Raw genomic sequence first — 26,879 nt, 5'->3', positions numbered from 1 at the left:
CACGTGTTAATTTGTATGTATCCCATGAATTTTTCTTCTCTGCCATATGTCTCATTAGTTCATCTGACATCCATTTAGGCCTAAACCTTGAACAATATTTCTTAGTTGGTATGTAAAGCTTCCAAGATAAGTTCCTTGAATGCTTCCCATTTTGAATTTGCTGTTGGTAACATCATCAGTTGGTCCCACTGTATTGAACTTAAACACTGTCTCAGTCCATCGTAGTTGCCTTTACGAAAGCAATAACCCTTCCCTTTACCCCTAATGGTAGTTACCTCTTTAAATAAATCCCACTTGAGCACAGATCGATCACTGTCACCTAGTGGTTCATTTATCTGCAGATTCTTAATGCATGAAGAATTACTACTGATAATCAAATCTAGAGTATTACTCCCTCTAGTTGCCTCCCGAAAATGCTGATGTATAAAACAATCATCCAATAAATCCACAAAAGCCTTGCTAGTGTGTGAGTGAGCAGCCCCCAAATTCCAGTCAATATCTGGGAAATTAAAATCCCCCATTATAAGATTCTCTGATTTACTGGCCCACTCTATTTCCCTGTACAGTTTCTTATTATACTCATCAGAGTCATTAGGTCTATAGCACACTCCTACTCTAAATTTTGATCTCCAAATGCTTATGTCACGTGTCCCAGTTTGCAGATGATACAAAGATTGGCAGGGTTTTTAATGACAGTAAAGACAGTATGCTACTGCAACAGGACCAAGAAAAGTTAGACAGATGGGGTGGGAAGTGGCAAATGAAGTTTAACGTTTACAAATGCAAAGCGCTCCATATGGGTAGCAGTAACCCAAGAGAAACGTACCAACTGTGTGGTAATACACTCCGGGAGGTGGAGAATGAAAAACACCTGGGGATATTTGTGCAGTCGGATATGTCTGAGCAGTGTAGATGGGCAGCCAGAGCAGGTCGTGGAGTTCTGTCAATGATAATAGGAATTTTGCTAGCAGAGACAACGAGATGATTATCCCTAGTATAAGGCAGTGGTCAGGCCCCACCTTGAGTATTGCATACATCTTTAAAGACCTCATTTTAAGAAGGATGTAGAGTTGCTAGACGAGTACAGAGAAGGGCAACAAGATTAGTGAGGGGAACAAAGGGGTGTGCTCACAAAGAAAGGCTTAATTTCTGCAAGTTGCAGCATCTGGAGACTGGACCTGTGAGGTGACCTGATCGAGGATTATAAGGCCTTGAATGGTTTGAGTAGGCTCAAAGCTGATGGGATACTTCCACTTGCTCAGGTTAAGAACCCGAGGTCGCATAGATTCAAATTGAGGAAAGGCAGTTGTCGAATAGATGTGCAGAATTTTAGCCAGCGGGTAGTTGATTGCTGGAACAAACTTCCATCTGTTTTTGTGGAAGTAGATAACTTAAATAAATTTAAGGCTGACCGAGACAAATATTTGTTCGGATGGTTGAAATGGGAAGTCTTTTTTTTTTTTTTTTTTAGTTAATGCTGTATAAGCCTGTTTTTCTGCATCATATGCCTCAACTAATGCTAATGCTAAACAGTTGGAATGAAAACTGCCACCGCAGAGCTCTCTGACATGGGGTGATGTAGCAAGTACCAGGCGGCTTCTTGACGTGATCTCGAAGCTGTTGCGCATATCGATGGATAATTTTCTCCTGCTTTCGACAATGTTGAACTCCGGGTGTTCGTTCATAATTGTAATGATCTGTCGCTGTACATTGTTGATGCCTCGCAGCGCCGGCCACAAGCATGTTCAATCGGTTCTTTCGAACAGGGTCCCTTGCCTGGTTCTGTGGAATAGGGTCCCGCGCACAAATGGTCTAAAGAATAATATCATCTGCGTCTTTTCCGCATTTCTATTAACGAGCCTACCGCCGTCTAAATGTCTAGTTATCCACATTATCGTCACTCCAAGACCACTTTCGCGAGTCGACTTGAAAATTACTCTGAGCGTATACTTCATTCTCAATGTGTATGTTTCGTTTGTTATCGAACATTTAAAATGGTTTCCGTAGAACGACGGAAATTTCAATATAACGAACGGATTACCAGAGGCTTAACTGGAAACACATTGTTCGCACTTCTGGCCTTCAGGCAATTGAGGCAATTAGTGCTGCTGCTGCTAAGTATGAACTAAGAGTCAAAGGGATTACCATCCTGCAACAGTGTTACTCTTAAAACCTATCCAATCACTTGTTCCACATACCTAAAAATCGTGCTGTTCATCTGATTGGGTAAACACGGCAGGTAAATAATTCATTTGAAATAATTACAGTACAGTACATGAAATTGCAGACTTACGTAATTTTCTTATTATGTATATGGATCTTTGTTTCTTATTTATATTTCGCAGTTACAAAATAGTTTGTTTATACCATATATTTCAATTTTTTCTCAAGGTAAATAATTTTTATAATGGAAAATATAACTCTGAACTTATTTGTTAGCATATGCTCATAGCTTTTATTCTCTATATGATTTCACTTTTTTAACACTGCTTATAAACATCACCAAACTTAAATCCTAATCCATAGGGTTAAAATATGACGAAGAAATTAAAATGGGATTTTTTTTTCCCCGTGGGAAAAAAAGTGCACTCTCTTACTGCGATTTAGAATTTAAAGTTTATTTACAGAATTTCAGAATGAATTTTTTATTTTTGTTTCTCGTTTTACTATATTATATGTGAGATATGTTGTAATTAATTTCTTTTTCAATAAATTAATAATAATTATTTACGCCTTATTTTGTTTTTTAATCCGCATATTTTGGGTCAGAAAATTTGATTTTGCTTATTGGTAGCACATAGGCTTGCAGCGGCCCTGTGTTTTGTTAAATATTAAAATCGTTATAAAGATTAACAAGTCATTAATATTGTATCCTATAATTTACTGAAGTGATATCATAAATACTAAAATGTGTAATATTTTTTTTACCGCAATCGACTGTTCTTATGCTAGGTAGGTACTGATAATTTTCAGTGTACCTGGGTAGGTACATTGAAATTATATTTATAAAGACAAAAATAGTTTTTATGCAAATAATTTATATGATATAAATATCTTTAATAATAACGGAAACACAAACTTAATTTGTATAATATGAAAATATTTTATAAATTAAATTAGTTATTTTTAAATTTAATTTTTTCTTAGTTACTGCAAAATTTGAAAAAAATTCACTATTACGAAAACACTGAATAAATTTTGCGTAGGGCTCGCAAGTAATTTTTGAACAGGATCCCTCAGTTCGACTTGTTCACATATTCAGACATACCCCAGGGGCTCACATCTGGTGAGTATGGGCTTGGCACATCCAGGGTCCTGAGCTGGATATCATCATTCTTCTCTTTCTTGGTGCTTCCTTTTTACTTCTGATTCTCCCTGAATTCCCCCAGGGTAACTGGGGGATTTTTTTTTGGCTGGTGCAGCATAAGCCTTAGGCTTATGCTGCACCAGCCTAAGGCTTATGCTGCACCATATGGCTAATAATATGTGGCACAATGAAACGTAATGAATTGGATGTGCAGGTTGAATGGATTGTGACATTTCTAGATTGACATTTGAGAAATACCTTGGGCCAATTTATGCCAGCTCTAAGCATACATTGTTTAACTCCTAAAGAAGGCATTCAATGTTGGTGTAATTGTTATCCTATACATTTTGCCACATCTTGTAGTGATTGGCATATTTTACTTTGCATCTGTCTGTTGGCATGGGCACTAATATAGTGGTTGAGCGACAAGGCATGAATGAAGCTTCAAATCGGCACGTCTGTCTTTTACCAGCATTATTTTGTTGTAACACATTGATGCTCCCTGAAGCCTTGTTAGCGGAGACAGACACTAACTTGTTGATCATTGCTATGGTGTCTTTTTTGGTCTTGCCCAAAGGGTTTTTGGGAGGGTTATTTAGCCACAGCAAAATGTGCGCATGGGGACTACTGCAGTTTTGAAATTCTATACGTTTGAAAAAGTTGACCACATAAAATTGACCAATATGTTCATAATTACATCCATGATCTTGAAGTATATTGCACAAGTTAAAGTATCTTCATTCACTAGTGTTACCCTCTTTATGAAGTCCATGTTGCTCATATCATCACTAATATCGTGCCCACTATTCTGTAACTTGTACAATGGCTGAAGCAAGCACGGCCAACAGATTTCATTGGTACTTAGAATCAAGAACACTGTAGGTTCACTGAGCTGTCTAATCATAGAGAATAGATCGTGCTTACGTTGAGCCCAGTAGAAGGTTGAGTTTGGAATTGTCCTTAGGAAGGTTAAATTGTGTTTGATGCAGCTGTAAATGTATTCTTTGGATTGAACTTGCTTGCGGGTCAGTTTAGTATCTTTACCTATGTATTTGAAAGTCACTGTCAAAGAGTCGTTCACAATCTCGTTATCTTCGTTGCTACATAAAGGAGATGATATGGAGTAATACCTCATCAGTCAGATTGTCTGAGCTTGCTCATTGCCATCATGAACGGAGTCACGTGTAAATTCTCTGAGAATGTTCTGAATTGTCCAAGATAAACGCTGGGAAAGGACAGCTTCCCTGCATGCTCATCAAACAGTAAGTTGTGTGGTACATTAGTTTGTCCTGGGTCCATTCTAAGATATTTATCATTGCTCCACAAGAATGTTTGTTGTTGGGCAATGAGACTTTCCTCATTTGGATCCACTTTACTTATGTTGTCTTTACCCAAATTAATTTCCATGTGGCTGTCATCAAAGAATGACTCATCTATCATTATTTGATGCAGTCGATAGAGGTGTGTCAACCAAATACTGAAGCCATGCTTTAACCACATGCTTTCTTATTAATCCAATCAAATAGCTGGACTTGTGTAATTTCATGCATTTTAATGCACATTTATACAATGATCATTGTGAAATCCCTTGGCAAGTGATGGACCATCATGTTGATTGAAACAGACACAATGATCACTTATCCCAGAAAGCAGCATTGGCTGTATGTATTTCTCAGGCACCTTAACTACTAACATACTCCTTCGGGGTCATAGATTGGACCAACATCCAGCTGGAGGATATCATGAGAAAGACAAGGACAATGATGACCAAGAGCCGCCAACACCACCCGAAGTCGGCTGTGGAGAGACTGACAGTTGCTCAGAAAGAAGAAGGAAGGAGCCTGATAGACCTTATTGAGCAACAGAAAATAGTGATTGCTAACCTGAAGGATTACTTCCAGAACCACACAGCAGTATACCCCACTCAGTCTAAGTGAGGAGTCCCCTCCCAAACAGGAGACACAAACGAAGCTAGAAAGATGGGCAGAGAAGACACTCCATTGCAGATATTACAATGATCTCCATCAAGATCACATAGATAAAATTGCTTCCAATGCCTGGCTCATGAGTGGGGAGCTCTTTTCAAGGATTCATGCTCTCCATCCAAGACCAGGTAATCAACACTAGAAACTACAGAAAATACATCACCAAGGAGCCTGGAGTGTCCGATGACACATGTCGATGGTGCCACCTGGCCTCAGAAACAATCCAACATATCACTGCGGGATGCAAGGTGATCACCCAGACTGAGTACACTCATAGACACGACCAGGTAGCCAGCATAATACAGCAGAAGCTAGCAAGGAAATACAAGTTGATCTAAGAAAGTGTACCATACTGCAAGTACGAACCACAGGCAGTACTAGAGACTCCAACCCACAAGCTGTACCGGGACCGTGTTATAATAATGGATAAGAAAATCCTGCACAACAGACCGGACATAACCCTTATGGACAAGAAGGAAAAGCCTACCTATCTGATTGATATAGCAGCACCCAACACTGACAACCTGCAGAAGGCCCATGGGGAAAAAATCAGGAAGGTTATGAACCTAAGACAGGAGATCAAAGAGGTGTGGCATATGCAAAAAGTTACGACTACCTCGATACCGTGTCAACCACAGGTATGGTGCCAAAGACCCTACATAACAGCCTAGCAGAAATAGGTCTCCAGGTGAACACCTACAAGGAACTCCAGAAAGTTGCAATCCTGAACACCTGTAGGATAGTCAGAGAGTTCCTCGACCAACAGTAATGCCAGGCATAACAACAACCACCCTGTGTACTTGGTAACAATACCCGTCACAAGGTGGAACCCCAATCAGGGAGAAATAATATAAGAGCAATAATAATAATAATTTAATAGTACTGGAATGGTGTTCTTAAGTGAACCTCTACAGCTATTACAAAGGATCCTGTTGATGTCAACATCGGGAAATGCAGTGCATATCAATGATGTATCTTTAGCAGCTGGTCTCTTTGTATCATTTTCAAACCATAGATGATTACAAATGCATCATACAGAACAGAAATCATTTTTCATAAATCTCCTTTCAAACTCTCGATGCACGTTTTCATTTAAATAGTAGTTGGTGCAAGGAAAAGGAGCTTGATAATTTAAACTAATCTGCTCTGCAATTGGAGAAATGTTCCGTTGTACACAATTAATACTCACTTTGTATGCATCGTTGTTTGATGGAGCAGCGGCATTGCTGGTTGAAAGCACTGCTAAATCCAAAGCTTTATTTTCTGTTTGTCTTTAAGCAATCTCGATAATCTTTTTTGATCTCATGTACTCATTGTTACCTTCATCTTTATTTTCTTAGGTCTTGTCCCTTTCATTCTTGCTTGATACTCTTGAGAATGCTGTGCATTTGACTTTGGTATCATTGAACACCTTTTCCAAAATTATTGATGCGAAATCTTCTATGGCGACACCTAACAATGGAATGTAATGAAAATGCGAGACGAAAAAAGAAATTGTTGCAGTCATATGACAAATACGTGTATTGTTGCAATTATACTATTCAACAAATGGCTGCAATCAAATAGGCAATTAGGCTATTGGCTTGGATTTTGCTAACCTCTTCCAAGCCAAGGATGTTTTCATATAAAATAAAATATCTTTTGTGCGTACAAGGTACGCTGTGGTTTTTTGTTTTACTGTGTTTTTTTTTTATTGCGTGTTTCTAATGCAGTTTGACAAAATTTGATTTTATAAATCAGTTTCAATTTTATAAAACTCTAGATATTGTACCGGTCATGAAAAATACATCACATGCTCTAATCACACTACTAGTGAGTGCTTGGCACAGGCATGGGAAGCACTTCTGGCAGAAGCAGCGGATGATGTCACTTCTGTGACGCATTTTTCATGACTGATCAGATTTACTCAGTTGCAGTTGCCCCAAGGATGTTTCACATCAAAAAATATCATGTCATGATACTGTTTGGTATATAAAAATTCTTTGACACTACATGGAGATAATGTATATTGCAGGACCTTTATGACCTAGCATTGCAGGTCAAGTTTCCACTGTTCATCAAGCACTTCCTGCAAGAACAGACTTTTCAGATTTGCCTCCATAACCATATACCCTGTAAACTTGTCTAAGAGGAAAGGGTCCCACAGGGTCCACTTTATTTATCATAAAAATAAACATAGTAATGCAGAACCTACTAAAAGCAGTACCTACCTCTCTGTATGCAGATGACCTCAGTATCTCCTGCCATTCCTGCAATATGCGATTGTGGAAAGACAGTTACAAGGTGCAATTGACAAAATTGTTATATGGACTGAAAACAGTCATCTGCCTCTCATCTCAAAAGGCCATCGGGATACGCTTTTGTAGAAAATATACTCTACATCCAGACCTGAACTCCAACTGGACAACTAAGTAATTCGTAGTTTCAGCATCTGCTTCATAGGGGCAATATGTCATCAACAATTTATTTTCCTAGAGCATTATAAAAAAATTCCGGATAGCATGCCCAAAAAAACTAAATGTCTTAAGTGTGCTGTCTCGCAGGGAGCCGACTGATTTACACTGCTGCATCTGTACCATGTGCTAATATGGTTGCAGGTAGATTATGTCTCTGTAGTTTACATCTCTGCCAGACCAATCCCATAATGATGGTTTTATCCTATACATCACAGTGGCCGTCACTTTGCACTCACTCTGTATCATACATCGCCAATCCGTAGTCTCCATCTTGAAGCCAAATAAACCTCCTTTACATTCACACAGAGAAACTAATTTTGTAAGCTATGTAATGAAACTCAGTGGACAACTAAATCACCCAACTTGGAAACTATTTATCTTCCCAAAACAGGCAAATCTTTACAGAGCCTGCCCATCATTGAACTCATCAATGGGGATATGCCTTTGGCCACACTTTAGCAATAGCTAGGCATATGATGCAAGAAAGCAAGCTAATACTGCATCAACTAAAAAAAAAAATAAAATTCCCATTTCACCCATCCATTCACTCCAAAAGTTTGTCTAGTTCTTCTTTGAATTTCCTTGAGTTCTTCCAACAATCAACTATCCACTGGCTAAAGGCAAATTTCCGCACATCTGTTCTACAAATGAATTTCCTCAATTTAAATTTATGTCCCCTCAAGTGTGTAATCTGAGCAAGAGGAAGAATCCCATCAGCATAGAGCTTGCTCAAACTCTTGCTCAAGGCCTTAAAAATCTAAATCAAATCACCTCACAGGTGCCTAGTCTCCAGACACTGCAATTTGCAGGCCATTCTTGGTAAGAGCAACAGCTTGTTCTCCTTACCAATGTTGTTGCCCTTCTCTGTACTCATTCCAGCAGCTCTACATCCTTCCTAAATTGAGGCTCCCAGACCTGTATGCATTCACAAGATGTGTCTTTACCATATCCTTATACAAAGGGAGGGATAATCAGCTGCTTAACCCTGCTAGCAAAATTCCTATATATCATTGACAAGATCCCATGAACTGCTCTTGCAACCTGTCTGCACTGCTCAGAAAATTATATCTGACTACCCAATTACCCTCAGGTTTTTTTAATTTTCCAATACCCTGAGAATAATTGTGCACGTTATGTAGTACTTTGCATATCTCAGTGTTAAACTTCATTTGCCACCTCTCAGCCCCTCTGACCAACTTTTCTAGATCCAGTTGCAGTAGCATACTGCTATTAACAACCCTGCCAACCTTCATATCATCTGCAAACTGGGACATTAAGCCTGATATACCTACATCAATATCATTGATAAATATACAACTTAACAACAATGGGCCCAACACTAAACCTTGGAGGTCTCCACTAATGACATTAGTCCATGAAGAGCATGGTCCATTGATTACCACTTCTCCCATTCAGCTACCCCTTTATCCATAGCAGCAACTTGCCCTTAATGCCATACTGTTCCAATTTATACAGCAATCTTCCATGTGCAACAGTGTCAAAAGCTTTCCTGAAATCCAAGTAGATAATATCAAAATTATTTTTTGCATTCAGTTTCTTTTTGACCACATCGTAGTATCCATTTTATCAGATAAGACTTCGCCTTCACAAACCCATGCTGTGTCTGAACTATTACTGCAGTCGTGTCTAAGTGATCGTGCATCACTTCTTTAACCGGTGACTCCATTATTTTCCCCGGAACAGAAGTTAAATTAACAGGTCTGTAATTACTCATGTCATTCATAGATCCTCCTTTGTGAGCTAGGGATAGATTTGCACATCTCCAAATCTATCCCCAATTCACAATATTAAACTAAAACTAGTGTTTAATACACTAGTTTTAGTTTAATACACTAAAAGTCTCACAGAATTCCTCATGTGTAGATGTAGATGCAAAATACTCATTTAGTTTGTCTGCTACCTGAGCAGGATCATCAACAGTCGAACCATCAATATCAAGTGGACGAATCTCACTCATCCCCTTCCTTCTAGAGTTTACATAAGTGAAGAGTCTTTGCTGTTTTTTGTTGCATCCTTTGACAAGGATTTCTCGTTATCTATCTTCGCTTGCCTAACTTGATTTGTGATTTCATTGCAGGCTAGTTTATATCTACCATAGGCTTCTGCATCACCTGATAAATTACATGTATCCCATGTATTTTTCTTCTCTATCACGAGTATCATTAGTTCACCTGACATTCATTTAGGGAACCTTGAACAGTATTTCTTAATTGGTATGAAAAGCCTAGTAGCTTTCAACATTAATTCCTTGAATGCTTCCCATTTAGAATTTTCTTTTGGTAACATCATCAGTTGGTCCCACTGTACTGTATAGAATTTAAATACTGTCCCAGTCCATCGTAGTCGCCTTTACGGAAGCAATAACCCTTCCCTTTACCCTTGATGGTAGCTACATCTTTAAGTAAATCCCACATCAGTATGCTGTGATCACTGCCACCAAGATTCTTAATGCATGAATAATCACTGCTGATAATAAGATCAAGTTCGAGAGGCAACCACAGGGAAGTATTACTTCCCTGTGGTTGCCTCTCTCAATATGCTACTGTAGAAAACAATCATCAAATAAATCCACAAAAGTCTTGCTAGTGTGCAAATGACTAACCCACAAATTCCATTCTATATCTGGGAAGTTAAAATACTCCCACTATAAGACATTCTGATTTACTGGCCCACTATTTCTCTGTACAGTTGTTCGTTGTACTCATCAGAGTTGTTAGGCCTATAACACACTCCTACTCTCATTTTTGCTTTCCCAGTGTTTATGTCACACTAAACTGACTAAGCATTGCCCTGTCCACTCCATGGACGAGAGCAGTGAATGTAGTTGCCATCCATGACAACTTGATGCACTGCCTTAGAATTTGTTTCTTAACTAACAGCATAATCTCTCTTCCCTTCCAGTCATTTCTGTACACATTGTACTCCCTAAATTAGAATTCTGCATTCACTATATCTGTGTGACACCACATCTCTGATATCCCAACAATATCCGCCTTTGATATCTTGACCAGCAATGGTTGGGAACTTGATTTAAGTGAATTACAACCTGGTGTCCCTTATACAGTTCCATGTACAATGTGTGGCCATGTGATTTATCTCTCATGGGGGAAAAAATTCCCAGTCCCAACAGAACATATTACACTTGCATGCATCACTGACAAGCCCAGTATACAAAGTTCGCTCAAGTGTATACAGATGGATCTACAACTGAGTCATGTTGGTGCAACTGCAGTTTTTCCAAATATCAGCAAAGCTAAAAAACTTCCGAATGAATGTAGCAGCTTTAGCGTGGAATTCTATGCAATTATCATAGATTTAAATTTTACATGGTCAACAACCATACTGCTCACTGTTATATACACAGATTCAAATTAGTGCAGTTCAACCTATACAGTGGAAGAACAAGAATGACAATCCACTACTGAAAGAGAGCTGGGATATTCTAACCAAATTAGATGAAAATAGGCAGAGCGTCCTCTTCTGTTGGATCCCTGGTCATAGTAGTACCCTGGGAAACAAGCATGCAGATTTAGCTGCCAAAAGTGCAACAAACACCAATGATCCTTCCTTTGCACCTTTTTTAGAGTACAAGTTAATCATTAAGCAGCAATGTTCAAAAAAATGGAAATAAATCTGGGAAAACCAAACCAACAACTTATCCTGTATAATGTAGGGTCTGAAAGCATGGAAATCCAGTATCTGAGGTAACACACAAGCAAGTTATACTTGCTATATTGTGGATAGGTCACACCCACCTAACTCAATTGCATCTGCTTATAGCTACCAATCCTTCAGAATGTCCAAATTGAAATACACTGCTCACAGTGTAACATATATCTGTAGACTGTCCCATACACAACAGAGACCGACAGGTAACCTCTGGCTTGTTTTCTACCATAAGTATGCCTCTCACATTAATACAACTGTTAGCAGATATATCAAATGTAACCAAAATATTTATCTATCTCAAATGGATTTGATGCTACAGTGCACTTTAAATTATAGTCAAATTCCTAGATGTTCTCAAGAAACTGTATGTTACTGTTGGGTCTCAATATTTGCAGATTCGTATTGGCTGTTGCAAAATTTATTATACTAAAAATTTGGCTGCTGCTCATTGCATTCACCCTGAGTAATGGTGGGGCATGCATATCTTCAGTCTCGTAGTGGGCGTCATCTGAGTAGGATGAGTTAGGCTCCTTGTGTTTAAAATATTACTTGCTTATGTGAATACCCATGGGTTCTAAACAAAGCGCATCTAGTGATAAACAAAAGATTTCAAAGCCTAAAAGGGCCAACAAAGTACCTTGAACGAGAAAGTGCAGATTCTAGATAAATGTCAAGAAGGGCTCACATATGCTACCGTAGGCCGCATGTTTGGTATCAACAAAAGTACTGTATGATATCTTAAGCGAACAAGAAACTGAGATTAGAGAGGCAATGCAAACTGGTTGAATTTTTACTGCTAAATGTGCAGCTTATTATTATTAATTATTATTATTAGCTATATGATGCAAGGAAGCCTGAGGCTTTTGTTGCACCAGCCAAAAAAAAAAAAAAAAAATGTCTGAGTTACCGAGAGAGTGTCAGAAATAGAAGGGAATCACCAAGAAAGAGAAGAATGATGATATCCAGCTCAGGACCCTGGGTGTGCCAATCCCATACTCACCACATGTGAGCACATGATAAAATGATGTTAAAAATGGAGAATGCACTGTTCATTTGGATCGAAGACCAGCACAAGAAAAACTTGCCTGTGAACATTGGTATGATTTCTGCTATCATCATTCTTTACAACAAATTTAAGCAGCAAACCCCCTGTACCAGCAGCACCGTGGAAACTACTTTCAATGCCAGCAAAGGCTGGTTCTAGAAACTCAAGAGGCATTATTCACTCTGTAATGTAAAGATTACGAGTGAGTCTGCTTCAGCTGATCACGAGGCTGCTAAGGCCTGCTCTGCACATCAAGAAGCTCATTGAGAAGGGATATAAACCTGAATAGGTTTCCAGTGCCAATGAGATGGCATTATTCTGGAAGAAGGTGCCTCAGCACACCTATATAGCCATCAAAGAGAAGAAGGCCCAAGATTCAGGGTGGTGTGAGATCGGTTATGCTGCTAGTTTGCAGCAATGCAGCAGGCCATATGACATATCCCAAATAATGCAAAAGACTATTCAAACGAAGACGTAACACCTATCACTACCTTCATTATCCAGCTGCTCAACTAGGAGGTAATCAAGATCATTAAGGCCAACTACACAAAGAGGTGTATGGATTGAATCATTGAGGCCATAGACAGCAACGACAACCTCAATGTTATTAAGTTTGGCAGGACTTCACCATAGCTGACATTCTCTTCCTAATAAAACACCCGTTGGTAGATATTAGGAACAACTTGTGGCCCGAGGTTGTGCATGATTTCAGTCCAAATGAACTACGAACCATTCTAGACAAACAGTGCAAGAAGACCATCACAGAAATAAAGGAGTTGGCCAGGAGAATGGGGGGGGCATAGGTTTCAAGGACTTAGGAGGACATCAATGGACAGGCAACAACACTAGCGGATGATGAACTCAAGGAGCTTATTTGTTCCAACTCTGAGGATGAGGACGAGGTTGAGAAAAAACCATGCCAAGAGAAGAAGTTCAACTTGGAAAACCTAGTGCAGGCAATGCGCTATGGTTGACATCTAGTGGGCTGCTATGAATACGATAACATGATTTGTGCAATGAAGTTCCAGGAAAGCCTCAACTATACACAGCCATGTTCAACGAGTTCAAACAAAAGAAGAAGCAGCTTCCCATCACAATGTTCCTTAATAACATTTCCTTAATAACATCAAGGAAAAGGAAAACTTCTACATCAATGCCTAAAACTCCTCTTTGATAGAGTATTTTTGAAACATGGATCTAAAATGTTAAAATGTTACTGATTATTGTAAAACACAATAAAAACCTTTTAAACACATTTAAACATTTTTCTATTAATTGTAAATGGTTGCATAAGTGTTTAGGCACATGTAGAAAACATCTGGGGCTATTTGGACAAGAGTACAGATTTTTGTGGGAAGTCTTGACACGTAACCCCCCTCGAATATGGAGACCCGACTGTACGTTTCCCCCATATTATGGCCCAGTCACCCTTGTGCCATTAAGCCCAACAAACAACAACATTTTAAGGTTTTTCTGAACATCTTTAAGCCTCCAGGAAGTAGAAGAAGATTTAGCATATAAAAGAATTAGAAAGAACTGATTTAGCAAAATCTCATTTATGTATTTCAATTAATTCATTAAGTCTATTTCTTTACCACAGTTAATATTTCACGAGATTTTCATATATATTCCTTGTACTCAAGTACCCAGATTGCTTTGTCTCCTTTTTCCTCCTCAGGTAATGTCCTTTATAAGAATATTCTGGGCACCATATCATAATCTTTTAATCCTTATATTATTCCTTAGGCTCTGTCCCAGGTGACTCATGTATTGTCATTCCCAAAATTTCTGGTCTCTGGTTTACAAATGTCAAATGTGCCTGATTGGTTCAACCTAAACAACTGACCTAGGTCTGCCCATATATAAACAACATCTCATCCTGTTGGTGTCTTCCTGTTTCATGAGCTTTTCTCTGTGTTGGTAAGTCTCACCATGTTTCAATATACTGTATATTAAATTTTGTCCTTATAGCATGAAAAGTCTCACTTCTGTTAAACTATCTATTAAAAGAATTCCCAACATTTTATGAATTTTAACAGGTCCTTAGTTATCACTTACTCTTTATTCACCTAAATTTGTTCATTGTAACTTTTAATGTGCAGTTTTTAATCTAGAAATATAATTTGTGAGATATAAACAGTTTTTCTTCACAACTGTTTTCTTTATTATATTATGTTATGTTACTATTTAGAGGGAGGCTGTGAACTAGCATTATACTCTCAACTGTTTTCTTAAGTCACACATATTTTTAGCTTCTTTAAGTTTATTACTGTTACTATATCAAGTGTAAGCTCACAGAGCATCTGAATTTCACATTACCATATTTGTTTTTTAATTGGGTTTCTTCATCTGTAATCCCCAGAAGGCCTCAAGATGGGGTTTAGCAGAACCTTGAAATGTAACCAACTGTATTGATGTGTTAACACTTCAGTAAACACTTTAAAAATACTCACATGGTGTAACAGTGTATTTATTTTGTTTAACTTCTAATTTATTAAATTTTTTTTCTATTCAGATTTTTCTATTTTTAATTTTATTGGGGTTAAATTTCAATAACAGAAAACATCAGTTCATCTAACAGGCATTTTATAAAGAAAGACATTTTTTCATGGATAAAAGTAACATGAAATTTCATATGTTGAAGAATAGTATAAGATTTTTTATGAAATTTAGCTTGTTTTATTGAAAAGGATGCTGGATTTTATGATAATTTGAGCTAAAAACCTACATTATTTTCGTAAAAATGTAAATAATTGGCTTCAGTAGTTTATATTAAAAAATTAATGCCTTTAAGAGAAATGGGGGATTTATCAGAGGAAAGGATTTTTACATATTTATAAAGGTGTACATTGTGCTTTAAACCATCTACATAATTATACTACTAACATCTCATGCATTTTCTTTCCTGCCATTAATCTCATCAGTTCATCCAATATCTGTTTATGTCTAGACTTTGAACAATATCTCTTAGTTAGTATAAAAAGCTTAATTTGCAGTTTTAACATCATAAGTTGCTCCCTCCCCCCAAAAAGCATTTAAAAATTGTCTAGTCAGCTTTACAAAGCAAAAACTGAGATACTTAAAATCATATTTAAAGTTAAAGATATGGTTTTAAGCAGTGGCGAGCTGTGAATATTTTAACAATGGGCTCACAGTTTTTCCAACTTCCTATCGAGTAAATTTGATTGGTCACAGAAGTGATGTCATCCGCGGCTTCCACTACAGATGCTTCCCATGCTCGCACTACTAGTAGTAGTAGTGGCGCCTCCATAGCCAGGTGGGCAGGAGCAGCAGTGCATAGCACACACTTCTTGATTAGACTGGGGTTCGAGCCCGTGACCACCAAATACGGAGGTTGCAGCAAGGTCAGGGAATGACCACCGCATATCCCTGGAGCAATATGGCCTTAGTTGCTAATGCTCCTAAAAACCAAATACCAACAACAACTACTAGTAGTGCGATTAGAGCGCGTGACGAATTTTTCGTGACCAGTATGATTTCTTGAGTCAGGGGAGGATTTAGGGGGGTGGTCAGATGGGGGTTATTACTCCCTTAACCATGCGTATACGTGAATGTGTAAAGCGTTCCTAGGTCTATCTAAAAAAAAAAAACTTAAAAACCTGGTTGTAATGCCTCTCCTTACGATGATAACTGGATACGACAGTGTCTGGAGTTCTAACTTTTTAGAGTTTTTGAATAGTATGACGTCACAATCATTCTTCCTGAAGTTACTACTGCAGTAAGTATGATTGCAACAATACAAATATTTGTCAACAATTTCTTTTTTCATCTCGCATTTTTGTTACATTCCATTGTTAGATGCCCCTAAGAGCTGCGTATGTCGCTTCAACTACAAGATTGGTACATCAATCAGTGCTATTTTACAAAGATATTTAGATACATTGCACTTGCAAGTATACATCTCTTACTTTAGTTATCATAAATCCATTGTATCTTGTCTTCCAGAAATTATAAAAATCTGTGAATGATCAATAAAATATTTACAATAAAAAAGCTCTTTTATTTCGTAATCGATATATACAAATCAAAATACCTAAAAGAAATGTGAAGTATGTTTTGCATAAACCATCAACCATGCGTGTTCGGCACACATGCAACTTTTTTATTCGTCTTTTTTTTAACAACTAGGGAAATATAATGGATACATTTTTTTCATGATAAAATTTTAATTTTGCGAATAAAAAATAACATGAAATATTTTCCATATTACAAATAACATAAAAACTATCACAAAGCATTCCACTATATAAAAACAAATATTACATAAAAAACAAACTTTCTAGAAAAAGTACATGAAAAAAAATTATTTCATAAATATTCAAGAAAATTTTATTCTAAAAATTGCCATATAGAATTTAGTTCTTTATTAATATTTGTTGTCGATCTTCTGCTTTGCTCAATAGCTGAGCAATGATTACAGAGAATGATTTGACGTAACGATTTGGATCAAATTGAAGCAATGGTTTTCCATTTACATATATGGTCATCATAATCTGCAATATGTTTAATTGTCACAGTATTATTCATTACACTGAAAGTTCACTCAGCTTCAGCACTGCTAATCGCAATGGTTTCAAAGATATTTCCAATCGATTGTGCAATTAAAATGCTGGGAATGGAGCCCAGCTAGCCCTACCGTTATTTCGGCTCTGGATAACCAATAATTGAATTCAGGATTTCATTTGTACAATAAATGATCATCTCAACAATGGGCTCGCAAATTTAAAAAAATAATAACAATGGGCTTTCGCGAGCCCACTACAGCTCACCACTGGTTTTAAGTATCTCAGTTTTTGCTTTGTAAACTAACTACAATGGTCCTAGCATTTGTATTTCACATCATTATGATCACTGGCACCTAGTGGTAGTGATCATATTCTATTGAATTGGAATTAAAAATCTCCACATAAATGAATCACTAGGTTCATTTGTGTGGAGATTCTAAATACATGATCAGTCACTGGTGACAATCAGATTAAGAACATTGTTTCTTCTTGATTCCACTCTAACATGCTGGTGCAGAAAACAGTCATCCAATATATCTAACAATGGTCTGCTACAGTGTAGGCAGTCAACCCACAAGTTTCAGTCAATATCTGGAAAGTTAAATCTCTCGTTATAAGATATTAGCATTACTAGAGGCATATGATGCAAGGAAGCAAGCTTATATAGCATGCCAAAAAAAAAAAAAAAAAACACCCCTTCCCATTTCACCCAGCCATTCACTGTAAATACTTGTCTAGTTCTAGTTATTTAAGTTTTCGACCTCCACTATGGCAGATGGAAGTTTGTTTCAATTATCAACCACCCGCTGGCTAAAGGCAAATTTCCATACATCTATTCTACAATTAACTTTCCTCAATTTGAATTTATGTTCCCCCAGGTTAATAATCTGAGCAAGAGGAAGAGAATCCCATCAGTGTTGAGCTTGTGCAAACCATTCAAGACCTATACGCCTCAATAAGATTAACTCGCAGGTGCCTAGGCTCCAGTTGCTGCAATTTGCAGAACTTAAGTCTTTCTTGGTAAGATCAACACTTTCTTTCACTCACCAACCTCATTGCCCTTCTCTGTACTTGTTCCAGCTGCTCTATATCCTTCCTAAAATGAGACCTCCAGACTTGTATGCAGTACTCAAGGTGGCTTGACCATTGCCTTATACAAGGGGACAATCACCTCCTTATCCCTGCTAGCAAACTTTCTGTATATCCTTGACAAGACACCATGAGTTACACTTGCAGCCTGTCTGAACTACTCAAAAAACTTCATATCTGACTACACAATTACCCCCAGGTCCTTTTCATTCTCTACTACCCTGAGTGTAGTACTACACAGTTGGTACTTTACTCTGGGGTTACTATTACCCATATGCAATAATTTACATTTGTCAAGGTTAACTGAAGCTGAGTTGCTTCAGTTGGCAGCTCTCAGCCCATCTGATCAATTTTTCTAGATCCTGTTACAATAGTATACTATTATTACTGTCATTAACAACCCTGGCAACCTTTGTATCGTCTGCAAACTTAGACATTAACTCTGATATACCTTCATCAATATCATTGATAAATATAGAAAACGACACTGGGCCCAATGCCTAACCCTGGGGGACTAATAATAACATTAGTCCACAAAGAGCAGTGTCCATTGATTACCACTCTCTGTCTTCTCCCACTCAACCATCCTTTTATCCATTGCAGCAACTTGTCCTTAATACCATACTGCTCCAATTTGTACAGTAGTTGTCCATGTGCAACGGTATCAAAAGCTTTCCTAAAACCCAAGTATATGATATCAAAATTATTTTTTGCATCCAGTTCCTTTGTAACCACATCATAATATCTAATCAAAATTGTCAGACATGACTTACTTTGTGTCTAAACTATAACTGCATTCGTATCTAGATGATCTTGCAGTGCTTCTTTAGCCAGTTACTCTATTATTTTCCCTGGAATAGAAGTTAAACAAACAGGTCTGTAATGACTAGTGTCACCTTTTGATCTCCCTCTGTGAACTGGGGACACATTTGCACATCTCCCTTGTGTCCCTGAGTTTAAGGAAGCTTCCATAATTATGGTTAAGGGTTTGCTTACTTCCCTTGTTGCCTCTTTTAATATAACTGGATAGATCCCATTCACTCCAGGTGCCTTTTTTATGTTCAACTTCAACAATGTCTCCTCCACTTTGCTCTAAGTCACCACAAAATTATTTAGCTCCTTGCTAGAGTTTAAGCTTCTGACATCCACTTCCCTACAGGCTTCCTCATGTGTGAATGTAGATGCAAAATACTCATTGTTTGTTAGCTACCTCAGCAGGTTCATCAACAATTGAACCGTCGATATCAAGTGGACCAATCTGATTCATTCCCTTCCTTCTAGAGTTTACATAAGCAAAGAAGTCTTTACTGTTTTTCTTTGCATCCTTTGCCACAGATTTTCCCTAATCTGCCTTTGCTTGCCTGACCTTTATGACTGGATTACAAACTAGCTTATATGTACCATAGTCTCCTGTGTCACCTGATAATTTATATGCATCCAATGCATTTTTCTTCTCTGCCATTAGTTCATCTGCCATCCATTTAGGCCTAAACCTTGAACAGTACAGCAATACCTCACTTAGCACGGCTTCAAACAGCACAGTTTTCAATTAAGTTTAAGTCAAATTTACTGTACATATCAAAACTCATTCAATAGTCTAGACACATACTCTACATATATACTGCATTGTTGTAGCTTAGGTACTCTTACATATATGCTGCAGTGCCAACTCTATTGTCTCACATGCACATGTGCCAATAGCTTTCCCTCAGGCAGTCAGTGGCAATGTGCAAGTGTTCAGTATTCTTAATTCCATTTTGACAAGATGATGTGATAGCTTTTCAAACTCTTCATTTCACAATTTATTTTTTACCCCTTTAAATACTTCGAAAATATATCTGCATCTTGGTTAGAAATCACTTCCAATGACATGCATTCTGTTTGGCAGCATGTTTTGTCCCATTTGGCAAATGATTTCACTGGTTTTGAATTGCAATTCAGACAATTGCCAAAGACATTGTAAAGTTCGGAAAAGACTTGGGATTCAAAACTTTGGACACTGCCAATATACATGACTGCATTACTTACATGCAAATGACTTAGATGCTGCAGCTCTCCTTGAAATTAACGAGAAAACTGCATATGAAGAAGAGGAAAACAATTTTGAAGTGGATTACACTGAAGTGGCACCAAAAGAATTTTCAACAGAAGAATTGGAGAAAGTTTTTTGGGAGGTTGACATGGCCTTCCAGGTGATTATGAATGGAGATCCGAATGTTGAACCTAGCATTAAGATATGGCAAATTTTACAAGATGGGATTCAATGCTACAATGACTTGTACATCAAGAAAAAGAAGAGACGACTTTACCAGACTTTATTACTGAAATACCTAAATAAACAATAAAGCTTTTTCTCATCTCTCATGATGTTATCTTTTCATTAATAAAATTTTTGCAGTATTTTTTATTTCAAATTCTTTTAATTGGCTGTCAAGCACAAATTGTTTATAGATTTATTATAATTTATTTATAGACTGTTTCTCTGATACACATTCACTTAAAACCCATTATAATTATACCTCAATCAGCACGGTTTCACATAACACCGAACAGTTTCGGTACCAATTATCAGTGCTATGTGGGGTATTGCTGTATTTCTTAGTTGGGATTCATTCTGATTGAATGAATCCCAACTAAGCAGCTCTGTAGTTTTCAAGATTACTTCCTTGAATGCTTCCCATTTAGAATTTGTTGTTGGTAACATCATCAGTTGATCCCATTGTATAGAATTTAAAAACTGTCTGAGACCACTGTAGTCACCTTTGTGAAAGCAAAAACCCTTCCCTTTACCCCTGATGGTAGTTATAACTTTAAGTAAATCCCACACCAGCACACTGTGGTCACTGCCACCTAGTGGTTCCTTTATCTGCAGATTCTTAATGCATGAAGAATCACTGCTGATAATCAGATCAAAAGTATTACTCCCACTGGTTTCCTCTTGAATGGGCGCCTCCGTAGCTAGGTGGGAAGGAGCAGCAGTGCGTAGCACACGCTTCTTGATTAGACTGAGGTTCGAGCCCATCACCACCAAATACGGAGGATGCGGAAAGGTCAAGGGAATGACCACCGCATATCCCGGAGCAATATGGCCTTAGTTGCTAATGCTCCTAAAAACCAAATAACAACAAACAGCCTCTTGAATATGCTGCTGTAGAAAGCAATCATACAATAAATCCACAGAAGCCTTGCTAGTGTGTGAGTGACAAACTAAAAAGTTCAGTCATTATCTGGGAAATTAAAATCCCCCATTTTAAGACTATCTGATTTACTGGCCCATTCTATTTCTCTGTATAGTTGTTCTTTGTACTCATCAGAGTCATTAGGCTTATAACACACTCCGACTGTCAATTTTGCTTTACTAGTGCTTATGTCACACCAAACTGACTCAGCATTGCACTGTCCACCCATGTCAGCTGGATATACTTCCTCAGATTTTGTTTCTTAAATAACAGCATAACCCCTCCTCCCTTTCTATCCTGTCTATCCTTTCTGTATACATTTTACTCCCCAAATTCCAGTTCTGATTTACTATCTCATTCTGTTTGTTTGTTTAGCTGTTCATTATACTCACGACACTCATTGGCTTGCACCAACTCCAACTCTCATTTTTGTTTTCAAAGTGCTTATGTCACACCAAACTGAATCAATATTACAATGACAACCCATGTCAACACAGTGCATTGCCTTCAATTCTTTGTGCTTCTCAACTAAGAACATAACATGGGCTGTGAAGGATTAGAAGACAGTGAAGCACACTACATGGGGCCTTGGGATCACTTATAGTTTGACACTTATGGACATTTTAAATAAAACTAACAATCATATGTTGGGATTTCATTGAAAACTCATCCAGATTCTTGAATCTAAATTAAATGAGGGTATTCAGACTTGCTGAACTTTGATGATTTAGAATAATTAATGAATTTAGGTAGATAATAATTATGTAGCTTTCTAAAGCTGTCCTTAGAATTATATGGGTAGACCACGAGTCTAGCAGTACAAATGAAGGAAATTGAAGATAAGAAAGCAACAGACCTAATTTTAATTCCGGCCTGTGGAGGTCATTTAGAACAAATCTCTAAACAACACTTTGAGATGCTTAATTGAGCATACTGGGGAAGAAGTTTCTGAATTGGATTAAACCAGAGAGACTATGATATCTTCCATTAATAGAGCTAATGGAATTCTAACCTCCTTTTCTATAGAATATTCTGTTTCTTAGAATATTCTATTCTATAGAATATTCTAAGCTTTCAAGTAATATTCAGTACTTGAAAACGAGATAGCCTGCTTTACAAAGATGACTCACTTCTTAATTTCTGCTTATTTAAATTCCATACGGATAGTCAAATATGGTCAGTCAAAATTATGAGAAGAAAATAAAACTGAGCAGTGGGAAACCATAGAAAAGTACTGCCTACATGAAGGCACATCATTGGAGAGCATGTCTATCATATTTAAAAAAAGTACAGTGTAAAACTGTAAAAAGTGCACAGGTCTGTTTGAGGTCATAATTGTCAATTACTGTATAAGGGTGCAAGTGAGATGAAGAGAAATTTTTAAAGGCTTGGAGTGATCATGTAAGCTAGAAGCTCTTACAGGGTTAGTTGTTGACAAGGTTAATTTTTTCTAAATGCCACAAACACACTGACATATACACCTTCAAATGTTCTGCAATTTGCCCGTAGATAACATGAAGTCATCAGTAACCAACCCAGTAGAGGCTCTCTGATTCACGTAATTGCTCCAAGCTTTTAAAAATCCATGTTCTTTCTATGCACATCCTTACACAGTAATTGATGATGATTTCTCTTAATTTCAACTTTTCAAATAGAAAGTTAGTTGAAAGCAGAATTAAAAAGTTAGTTTTAAAAAAAATAATTAAAATTAATAAATATAAAATTTAAAAATTAAATTAATTAATTAAAAAAAATTAAAAAGTGAGTTTTTGTTATAAGAAGAGTATGTCATTTTTCAAACCATTCTTCAATATCAGAGGGGATTAGATTAGACCTTCCCAACTGGTGTGCCGCAGCACACCAGTGGGGAAGGTCTAATCTAAAAAGTTTACTGAAATCTAAAAAGTTAAGAAAGGTTACTGATATGCTGCGAGAGATTTAATTTTATAAAATTTTCATAAGTTATAAAAAATCAAATCCAATTTGTACAACCGTTTGAATTTTATTGGTTTGTAATTTTATTATACAAAAAGATATGAGCTTAGTTAGAATGAATGGTGGCATCGCTAACCAGGTATAGCTGAATGTGATTTCCACCTGCCAATGATTTTAGTTTATAAGCACACTTTAGTTTGACCTTTGTTGGAAGATTAAAAATCACATTTTCTTTATTTTTTTTATATTTCCCCTTTTTTTAAACTTAAATTTGAAAAATATCTTCTTTAATGCAAGGCAAAAACCGATTAAATCATTTCTTATGCAAGAAAAATTTCTATAATTTAAAAATAATGAGAAAATCAGTGGAACACTAAATATATATGATAATATTTTTTCTCTTGTTTTTGATAAAAATACATTTTTTTATATGAAAATCAAGTTCTATATTGCCGTTTAAACTTTAGTTGTGATTTGTTTTTGTTTTACCTATTGGTTTTTTCGAATTATTCTGAACCAGTTTTCACATTTTTCTACTGAAAAGATGTATAATTAGATATTGCTTACTTTTAGAAACAAAAATTAATGTTTATATCTAAAAACAAATAATTATTCAAAATATATTTATTAAATTACTTTATTAAGTACTTTATATTTAACCAAATTTAATTTTTGTGCATATTTATTTTCCACCCATAATGGAAACTTTTTGAAGAGAGCTAGAAATTCATCAAATTCCCAGGACAAACAAAGTAGTCCAAAAAAAGATAAAACCAGTATTTAGGCAGTATAATAAGGAATATATCAAATATGGATTTGTATGCTGTGATAATTCTGTTCTTCCTCTACCCATATGTCTTATTCGCCTAGCAGAATTATCAAATGAAGCAATGGTACTAAGTAAACTATACCGGCACCTTACCACGAAATATCCATCATGTGCAGAAAAAGATTTGAATTTTTTATGCATCTTCAAACACAAAATAGGAGGCAAAGTTCTTTTATGAATTCGATTACAACAGTATCAAATCAAGCTCGAGAGGCTAGTTATAAGATTGCCCAATTGGTAGCCAAATCCAAAATGCCTCATACAATTGCAGAATCACTTATTTTACCAGCCTGCATTGAAATTGTTAACACTGTGCTTCGGGCAAAAGAAGCAAAGGAAATTGAAAAAGTGACATTTTTGAATAACACTATTAGCAGACGCATTGAAAACATATCAGATGACACAGAAACAAAATTAATTCAGAGAATTATCAAATCTAAAAAATTTTCATTGCAAATTGATGAATCTACTTTTATAAATAGTAACTGTGCTCAATTAATAGCACTAGTCAGAATCATTGAAGAGGAAAGAACATTATTTGTTTTGCAAAGAACTGCCAAATCACACTAATGGGGATGAAATATTCAAAGTGGCAAATGAATATTTTGAGACAAATAAGATATAATAGAAAGTGTGCTTATGGTGCAGCTGCAATGACTGGAAGAGTAAAGGTTTTACCTCAAGGGTTTGTTCTGCAAACCCAGAAATTCAGGTAATATATTGTTTTTGTTTTCACAGAGAAGCTCTCGTAACTAAAAGTTGCCTGTGGATCTGAATTCCACATTACATGATATTATCAAGATGGTGAATTTAATAAAATCCAAGTAATTAAAGTCATGTCTGATTTCAGCTTTATGTGAGAAATGGGATCGGAATATCACTCTCTGCTATTTCACACTGAAGTACGTTGGCTGTCCAAAGGAAGAGTTTTATCCGGTGTTTATAAGCTAAGAGAAGAGTGAAAAAAATTTTTTTTGTGAGTAATTCTTATTTTACAGATTTACTGAAGGATAGTTATTGGCTCCAAAAACTAGTTACTTATCTGATATTTTTGAGCACCTGAATGATGAGCTAAATCGAAAATTGCAAGGATCACATGAAAACATACTAATGTGTCCAGACAAGGTATATGGGTTCAAAGAAAAAATTTAACTTAGGAAAAATTAGGTTAAAAATGGATTACTAATAATGTTTATTGGTGTTATAATTTAAATCCTAAAGAAGAATTATTGGGATTGGTAGAGTAACATTTGTGTTTGCTTGAGTTAAAATTTTATCACTGTTTTGAAATACTTGATGTGTAGATTAGGGAGTACAATGTGTACAGGAAGGATAAACAGGATAGGAAGGGAGGAGGGGTTATGCTATTAGTTAAGAAACACATAAAATTCAAGGAAGTACAGCCAGTGACACGGCTGGACAGTGCAGTGTCGAGTCAATTTGGTGTGACATAAGCACTAGGAAAGCAAAATTGAGAGTAGGAGTATGTTATAGGCTTAATGACTCTGATGATTATAATAAACAACTGTACAGAGAAATAGAGTGGGCCAGTAAATCAGTGTCTTATAATGGGAGATTTTTACGTCAAACCCTTTACGTCAATGAGAAATTATGGAAGTGAAGTTGAAAAAAATGCAGTTAATGATGTTCAAATTTCACGTTTATTTAATGAAAAAACTTTCAAGTCTACAGACCAGTAAGCCTCCTGGGGTTGGTGGCATTTACCCTATAATCTTAAGGGAGGTGGCAAGTGAGCGCATTGAACCATTAAAGCTAATTATGAGAGCATCACTGAACACGAGAGTGATTCCGTTGGATTGGAAAAGGGCCAATGTATCTCCAATACATAAGGGTGGTTCTAAGAGTGAAGTGGCAAATTACTGGCTGGTTAGTTTAACTTCAGTAGTACGGAAAATCATGGAGACTATGATCAAGGGTGGAATTCAGGATCACTTAGATAGAAATGGAATTCTGAAGGATACTCAGCTGGTTTTGTAAAGGGAAAATCGAGTTTAACTAATCTGGTTAGCTATTTTGACAGGGTCACTCAAGAACTGGACCTGAGGAACAATTTTGACGTTGTTTATTTGCATTTCAGCAAGGCATTTGACACAGTCCGACATGAGTGGTTACTTTATAAGTTGGAACAGGTTTGAATCACAGAGAAAGTCCTTAGATGGATAGCTGGATGGCTTCAGGGCAGGAATCAGAGGGTTGTGATAAATGATTATTCCTCAGATTGGGTTGATGTAAGAAGTGGGGTTCCCCAAGGATCAGTATTAGGACCACTGTTGTTTTTGATTTTCATAAGTGAGATCGTTGAAGGGATAGAGGGCGTGATGTCTAAATTTGCGGATGATGTAAAGATTGGTAGAGTAGTTAATGATTGCCGCCAATCAGAGCTTTTTCAGAATGACCTAGACAGACTTCAGGGATGATCAGAAAAATAGCAGCTATGCTTTAATTCAGCAAAGTGTAAGGTATTGCACCTAGGGAACAGTAACTCCAAAATAACTTATACACTTGGCGGAGTTGAACTAAAGTTGATAGCAAAGGAAAGGTACTTGGGTGTTACGATTCGGTCAGATATGAAGTTCTCGGAGCATTGTAGATGGGTTGCAAGGAGGGCCCATGGTGTCCTATCGATGATTTATCGAATAATTGCTAGTAGAGGTAAGGACATCATAATCCCATTATATAAGGTTATTTTTAGACCACACTTGGAATACAGTGTTCAAGTGTGGAGACCGACTGCACCTAAAGAAAGACATTGTGCTTCTTGAAAGGATCCAAAGACGGGTAACTCTCCTGGTGAGATCGGCAAAAGAGTGCCCATAT

The 26,879-nt window shown here is 36.9% G+C and overlaps 1 protein-coding gene across 1 annotated transcript in view; it reads left to right on the top strand.

The window, feature by feature from the left end:
* The first annotated feature begins 2,126 nt into the window (after positions 1-2,126).
* The window catches only part of LOC150081819 (RIMS-binding protein 2-like), a 1,020,459-nt gene continuing 995,706 nt past the window's right edge, over positions 2,127-26,879 (top strand). Inside the window, exons 1-2 of the mRNA XM_090380329.1 lie at positions 2,127-2,239; positions 14,230-14,403. The gene's annotated coding sequence lies outside the window, so the exon portion shown is untranslated. The remainder of the gene's footprint in view (positions 2,240-14,229; positions 14,404-26,879) is intronic.

Source organism: Mastigoproctus giganteus, chromosome 8, assembly GCF_048544385.1.
Source record: "Mastigoproctus giganteus isolate SK-2022 chromosome 8, ASM4854438v1, whole genome shotgun sequence".
Taxonomy (NCBI): domain Eukaryota; kingdom Metazoa; phylum Arthropoda; class Arachnida; order Uropygi; family Thelyphonidae; genus Mastigoproctus; species Mastigoproctus giganteus.
Note: the sequence above shows the minus strand (reverse complement) of the source record. Positions and strands in the feature narration are given on the sequence as shown.